Here is an 8020-nt window from a genome sequence, read left to right as displayed (position 1 = left end):
TGCCCTTGTCGATGTCCTTGGCATATACAACTATTTTCAATTGCATATTCTTTTACCTTTCTTATTTTCTTTATTCTACTTTTTTGAGTTAAGTTTACTTTTCTTAGACTCTTACGTTAAAAGTTTAGATCTCTGTTTTCTATGTATGTCTCTTTTTATTATATAAATATTTAAATCTATAAATTTTCCTCTAGGAGGCTGTGGAGGAAAAGGAGCCCTCATTAGAGGTCTGACAATTAAGTTCCCGAACTCATCCTAGAAAAGTGCTACACACCTCATTGCTGAATATCACTCTGGTCACCTTCGAAGTCCTCCCCTTGGAAAGCTATGCACTGACACCAGTGCCTAGTCCACCTTTCAAAGCAATTTTGGAACTCTTTTTCTGGAATGGCCATCAGAGTGGTCATCATATTACCCTTGATGTCTGGAATGTCATCAAAATGTCTTTCTTTCAGTATTTCCTTTATTTTGGGGTAAAGAAAGAAGTCATTAAGGGCCAGATCAGGTGAGTAGGGAGGGTGTTCCAATATTTGTTTACTGGCTAAAAACTCCCTCACATTCGCAGAGAAAAAACTGAGAGTTGTTAGATGGGAGTGTGGGAGGGGGTTGGGGATAAGGGGAAAGGTGAAGGGATTTGGAAGCAGCTGGTAACCACAAGATGGCCTCAGGGTTTTTTTTGAAAATTAATTTGGGGAAGGTGTTCTATAATGTTGTAAAGATTTTGTTGGGTATCCGATGGACATGCGTCCTATTTGGGAGACCACCTCAGGGATACTGCGGATACCTGATCATGGCATTGTACACCAGAAGCTAAACATTAATGAATGCCAACTATAATTTTATATATATAATGTGATGGTTCAGTGTGAGGTCGGAGGGATAGTGGATGGGGGGAGGGGGGTTCACAGTATGAGGGATACAAATGATGAACGTCTAAGTATTACCTTGTTTTGTACACCTGAAACTAATAAATAAATAAATTAATTTAAAAAAAAAAAAGAAAAAAAAAAAGAAAAAATAAAAACTCCCTCACAGACAGTGCTGTGGGAGCTGGTGCATTGTCATGATGCAAGAGCCATGAATTGTTGGTGTAATGTTCAGGTTGTTTTTGTCTAACTTTTCACGCAGCCTTTTCAGCACTTCCAAATAGTAAACTTGGTTAGCTGTCTGTCCAGTTGGTACAAATTCATAATGAATAATCCCTCTGATAGCAAAAAAGGTTAGCAACATCATTGCAACAAGTTCGTGAACTTAATTGTCAGATCTTGTGCACTGTTGGTGGGAATGTAAATTGGTACAGTTACTATGGAAAACAGTATGGAGGTTCCTCAAAAAATTAAGAATAAAATTACGATATGACCGGCACAGCAATCCCTCTCCTGTGTATCTACCAAAAAAAAAAAAAATCTGAAAACGTTTATCTGGAAAGATATATGTACCCCGATGTTCATTACAACATAATTTATGGTGGCCAAGACATGAAAACAACTAAAATGTCCTTTGATAGATAATTGGATAAAGAAGATGTATATATACACAATGGAATACTATTCTGTCATAAGAAAAGATGAAATACTGCCATTTGTGACAACATGGATGGATCTTGAGATTATCATGCTAAGCAAAATAGACAGAAAAAGTCAAGAACCGTATGATTTCACTGATATGTGGGATATAAAACTGAAAGCAACAAAGGGACAAGACAAAGAAAGAAATAAAAACTCATAGATACAGACAACAGTTTAGTGTACCAGAAGGTAAGGGAATGGTAAAGAAGAGTAATGGGGGTCAAATACAGAGAGTGCCAAAAAAAATGACACATACACATTTTAAGATAACATCTCTTAAAATGTGTATACATTTTTATGGCACCTTCAATATATGGTGATGGAAGGAGAACTGACTCTGTGTGGTGAACACATAATGCAATATATAATGATATATTATAGAAATGTATACTTGAAACCTACGTAATTTTACTAGTCAATGTCCCCCCAATAAATTTAATTTAAAAATATTTTTCCTCTAGGAACTGCATATCCTAAATTTTGAAAATCTGTTTTCAAATTCCCTTATTCTAAATAATTTTCTAATTTCTCATCTTATTTATTCTTTGATAAGCCATGGGTTATTGAGAAATGTATTACTTTACTTCCCAAAACTTGCCTATTGTCTCAGTATTATTGATTTGTAATTTAATAAGACAGTAGTAGCCAAAAAACATATACATTTATGTGATTTTAATCCTGTGAAGTCTACTGAGACTTGTTTTATGACCATAGCATATAGTATGTTTCATTGACTTGTTTATGACATTTAAGAAAATATTCGTGGGGGCTGGCCCGGTGGCTCAGGCGGTTAGAGCTCCGTGCTCCTAACTCTGAAGGCTGCTGGTTCGATTCACACATGGGCCAGTGGGGTCTCAACCACAAGGTTGCCGGTTCAACTCCTTGAGTCCCGCAAGGGATGGTGGGCTGCAACCCTTGCAACTAACAATGGCAACTGGACCTGGAGCTGAGCTGCGCCCTCCACAACTAAGACTGAAAGGACAACAACTTGACTTGAAAAAAGTCCTGGAAGTACACACTTCCAGGAAGTACACAATTCCCCAATAAAAGTCCTGTTCCCCTTCCCCAATAAAAATCTTAAAAAATAATAATATTTGGGCTGTAGTTATTGGATGTAGTCAATATACATGTCTATTATAAATGTCATTTAGGTCAAAATATTTAAGTGTATTGTTCATATCTTTGATTTCCTTACTGATGCTGTTTGCATGAAATTATACAAAAGTTTTTTCTGCCTTCTATCTGCTTCCCAAACCCCCAAACAACCACTATGAACTCAGCAAAAGTTCTGGAAGGAGAATCAGTTAACAGGGAAAAGTAGCTATATATTATATTTGGGGCCTCTGTAGATTCCAATCCATCACACAAGCCCACAGGGTTATTTAAAACTTTTTAGGTTTCTCCTTCCCCCATCACAATCTCCCACCCATGGTGATATTCAGCAGAGGACCCGAGGGGTAAGACTGAGCACTTGTCCCTGCTCATCTAAGCAGAAGTTGTCCATCTCCAGAATTTGGCATTGTTAGAATTCTTAGTATCTATAGCTCTTTGAAGTCTTTAAAAATAATTTTTTCTAGTACCTACCTGACACTGTACCTGAAACTAATATGAAATAATATTGAATGTCAACTATAATTTAAAAATACGTATAGTCACAGGGATACTTGTTTATAATACAGCATAAAGAATATAGTCACTAATATTCTGATAACTATGTACAGTGTCAGAAGGGTAATAGATTTATTGGGTTATTACTTTCTGAGGAATATTAATATCTAATCACCATTGTTTTTTACACCTGAAACTAATAAAAAAAAATAAATTTTTTTTCCAGTTTATCTATTTAATTGAGTTTACACATTATTTTTGTTCTGATAGTGGCAGGCAGTGATGACCCTTGTAACTTTTATTATCCTATCTGGCACTATGATTTATGATTATTTTTCTTAGCCATGTTGATAGTGCTAGTTTATTCACTTAAAGCTTTGTGAACATATTACTCCTTAATATGCCTATACACTAATTTATCTGTTCTCTATCTGATATTTTTCCTCTTCGATTACATTTTTTATATGTAATCTTCGGCATGTAGGTGAGTCTTTATCTGGACTGCAAACACCTAGGATGGAAGCATTAGATTACCCAAACTACCTAAAGGGGTATACCAATTTATGTTCATAGCACCATGTACAATATGCATATACCACCTTGCAGCATACGGTAATTTTGCCTATTTTATAGTTTTTTTGATGTACAGAATTTTTTCAACATAGATAAATTTGACAGTTTTTCTTTTAGAATTTGGGTATATTTTTATTATTCCAAACCCTGGTACCATAAACACTTAATTTTATATTTCCTTTGGCTTACACAGTATGCTTTTTTTTTAAAAGAGAAAACTCTAGAAATGAATTTTTGTTGTTGTTAATCATGTAACATTTGCATTTTGAAATTTAATGGATACAGTTGCCACCCATTCACAATCCTAATGACAGTATAGAAAAAAGTCCATTCCCATAGAATCTTCTAAAGTATTGATTTAAAAAAAAAACTATCATATTTGCCAATTTGGAAGAAGAAATATTTCACTGCACTTTGAATTGAATTTGAATTTGTCTGATTATTGAACTTGAATAAATATTTTGTTTATTGACTAAATTCTAAATACTCTTCTATAAATAGTCTACACTCTTTGCCCAATTTTCTGTTTGGTTTTTGTTCATCTATTTATTGACTTGTTGGAAATTTTAAATAATAAGAAGATCCAATGTCTACCATGTGTGTTGCAAATTTTTTTCCTGAGCTTTACATATTTCTTTTAATTTTATTTTCTCCATCAAAGAAATTTTTAATTTTTATCAAATATATATTTTTTTGTCTTTTATACTTTATCTTGCTGAGAAAGATCTCTTTTTCAAAAGGTTGTTTTTAACAGATTTATTGAGATATATTTTACATACCATAAAATACAATCGTTACACTTATAAAATTCAATGAATTTAGTAAATATATAGATGTATACAGCTATTGCCATGTAGGGAGGAACTTTTTTTCCCTTTTTCCCTTCTAGGTTCTTTGGTTGGCCTAATACTTAAATTGGCCTAAGGCAGAGTAACAGGAGGGAAAACAGATTTCATATCGTTTGTACAGGAGTTCCACAAGGACATGAGGGCTCCCTGACAGTCAGGCAAGTGGGGTGGATACGCCATCCTGAGAAGGGGGGAGGGGTCTAGAACTTCAAAGGGAAGGATGACAATCACAGGAAGATGGGAAGGGCAAATGTTTGGTAAACAGATGTTTGCCCTGCTGCACAGATAAGGCTTTCTGATATAAAAAGTTCTCTCTGCTAACAGCTCTCTTCCTGGTGTAAGCACCCTATGTAACTTCTTTCGGCAGTTAAGGGAGAGGTGAAAAGCTCTTTCTGAGTCTGTTGGGCCTTGATTGTCTTCAGCTCCAAATCTTCCATGTGCCAAAGTGGCACATGTGCCAGTTTTAGAACATTTCCACTGTCACCAAAAGTTCCCTGTTTACAGCTAATCCCATCCCCATCCCAAGCCCTAGGCACCCACCGATCTGCTTTCTGTGTCTACAAATTTGCTTTTTCTAGATAGTTTATGTAAATGGAACCTTATGGGATGTGTTTTGTGTCTGGCTTTTCCTTGAATATAATACTATTGAAGTTCATCTGTGTTATAGCAGGTCTCATTATTTCCTTTTTGTTTTTCAGTTGTTCCATTTTGTTGAATGGTATTTCATTATATGTATATAGCATATTTTGTTTATCCATTCACTACCTGACAGATATTTGGGTGGTTTTCTGTTCTTCACTATTGGCACTAATGCTGCTATGAATGTTCGCACACATATATTTGTGAGAACATAATTTTTAAATTATTTTTTAAAATTTAACTTTTTAAAATTTCTCTTGGGTAGATTCCAAGGAGAGGAATTGCTGGGTAGTATGGCAAATGTATGTTTAACTTTTCAGGAAACTGCTCAAGTGTTTTCCAAAGTGGTTGTAACATTATACACTTCCATCAGCAAGGCATCAGAGATCAGAAAGACTTTTTATCTTTAAACATAATCTTTCAATGATGATACTAATGGAAATAATAATAACCCCTATTTTATCAATTTTATACTTTTTTATGTTTCAATTTTATTCATCAGGGATCCATTTTGTTGAAAGGAATGAATATGGCATACACCTTACCAACAACTTAAAACTCTCTGTCTTAAACTAAACTTTAAGTGTTCAGGGATCTAATTCTGGGCTGTTTTACTGGTGTATTTAATCAATAATTAATCAATGTTAAAACAAAAAAATGTGTTTATTAAAATAGGTGTAAAATAGGTTTTAGCATCTTATAAAACTTAGCATTCATTCCTTATTATGTGTCTTTTTCCCCCCACAAAAATGCCCATGAAAATACTTTTTTCCTCATAAAATTAGGTATCAGCATATTGATAAGACAGGTACTGGTAAACAGGAATGAGCCTAGGCTGAGCCTAGGGTCAGCTGTTTGACTCCAGAGGGTGGCTCCTGCTTAAATCTACATAACATATGCAAAGGTTGTGATAAGACGTTTAACCAAACCTTCCCCTACCCCAGTGGACAAAGCTGAACACAATAGAGGACTACACTATAGGCTGAAGCAGTTTACATCCTGCTTGGAGAATATGAAAGCCCTGCTATACAGAAACTCAGGCAGCTGTCTACTCTAGTCTCCGCCCCAGGCAACTCCTCTGCCAGTGTTTCTCTTCTTAAACAAACCTTGTAAATTCTTTTTTTTTTTTTTTAAGATTTTATTGGGGAAGGGGAACAGGACTTTATTGGGGAAGAGTGTGTACTTCCAGGACTTTTTTCCAAGTCAAGTTGTTGTCCTTTCAATCTTAGTTGTGGAGGGTGCAGCTCAGCTCCAGGTCCAGTTGCCAGTTGTTAGTTGCAGGGGGCACAGCCCACCATCCCTTGCGGGTGTCGAACCCGCAACCTTGTGGTTGAGAGCCTGCACTCCAATCAACTGAGCCATCTGGCCACCCAGGAGCTGAGCGGCAGCTCATTGACTTCATTCCAGTTGTGGAGGGCGCAGCTCGCTGGCCCATGTGGGAATCGAACAGGCAGCCCCATTACCCAGAGCTCACACTCTGACCAACTAAGCCATCCGTCCGCCCCTACATTCTATTTTTTTGCACCTCGTGAATCCTTTCACAACCCATGAGTGAGTGGTCGTGACACATTACGTTCTAAAAATAATCCTCTAGCTTGCTTACTTTTGTCTTTTTGGGTGCTTTTTTTGTAATTGGATTTATGGCTGGCATTTAATATTCTGTGTTACAAAAACAACCCGCAAAACCTTGAATTGATGCTGCCCATTAGGGATGGATCATCCTTCACGAGGAAATAATTAAAAATACAATGTAATAGTACAGAAACTACAGTTTCAGCATGCTGAAAATCATTCTCCCCTACCCCATCTACCATTTCTTTCTTTCTAAAAAATATGATTTTGCTCCTTTTCTTTCCATTTGCTTCAGGGGAGGCAGGCTCTCTCCACAAATTAAGCTTTGTCTGTGTCCCAAGGTCTTCTAATATGTGGGGAGTGGGTCTGCTAGGAGGACCCTGCTAAAGTTAATTGCTCCTTATAAGAACATGAGAAGAAATAGTTCTCTTTTCCTGCCTTTGGAAGTTGTGAGAGAATCTGAAGCCTAAAGCTGCGGCAGGTATCGTACTACCATCTCAGAAATGCTCACATGTGACATATGATAAAAAGATGAAATACAAAGCCCCAGGATTGCTGGTGATGCCTGATGAATTGACCAACTCTGGAGACACCCCATCTTGGGTTTATCTGCTATGTAAGATAATAAGTTGGGGCCTGCCCGGTGGCTCAGGTGGGTGGAGCAGTGTGCTCCTAATGCCGAGATTGAGGGTTCGATTCCCACATGGGCCAGTGAGCTGCGCCCTCTACAGCTAAGATTGTGAACAACAGCTCTCCCTGAAGCAGCTGTCCCTGAAGCTGGGCTGCCATGAGCAGCCCTAGGTTGGTATGAGCTGCCGTGGGCTGCCGTGGGCTGCGTTGTGTGCTGCCACGAGAGGCGGAGCACAAGGCTCATAATACCATAATACCAGCATGCGCCAGGGAGCTGTGTCCTACACAACTAGACTGAGAAACAAGGGCTTGAACCGGAGTGGGGGGCGGAGGTGTAAGGAATAGAATATATGAAGGGCTGCCTGGTAACATTTGGGGATGAAAACTCTCACAGTGGCTGGGATATGTACTTGGCCTTGGAAGGATTGGCTACCCTCCCAAGGACCAAGAAAACTACAGAATAAGGAGTCTGGCCTTCGCCTTAGTGCAGCTGGGCCGAGCTCTGATACATCTACTCTCGTACCAAGGACTGGCCCCGGCTCCTAGCCAGATCCGAGACCAGTTCTTTTCCGAGACCAGTTC

This window comes from Rhinolophus hipposideros (assembly GCF_964194185.1).
Source record: "Rhinolophus hipposideros genome assembly, chromosome: 3".
Classification (NCBI taxonomy): domain Eukaryota; kingdom Metazoa; phylum Chordata; class Mammalia; order Chiroptera; family Rhinolophidae; genus Rhinolophus; species Rhinolophus hipposideros.
This window is presented reverse-complemented; position numbering follows the sequence as displayed.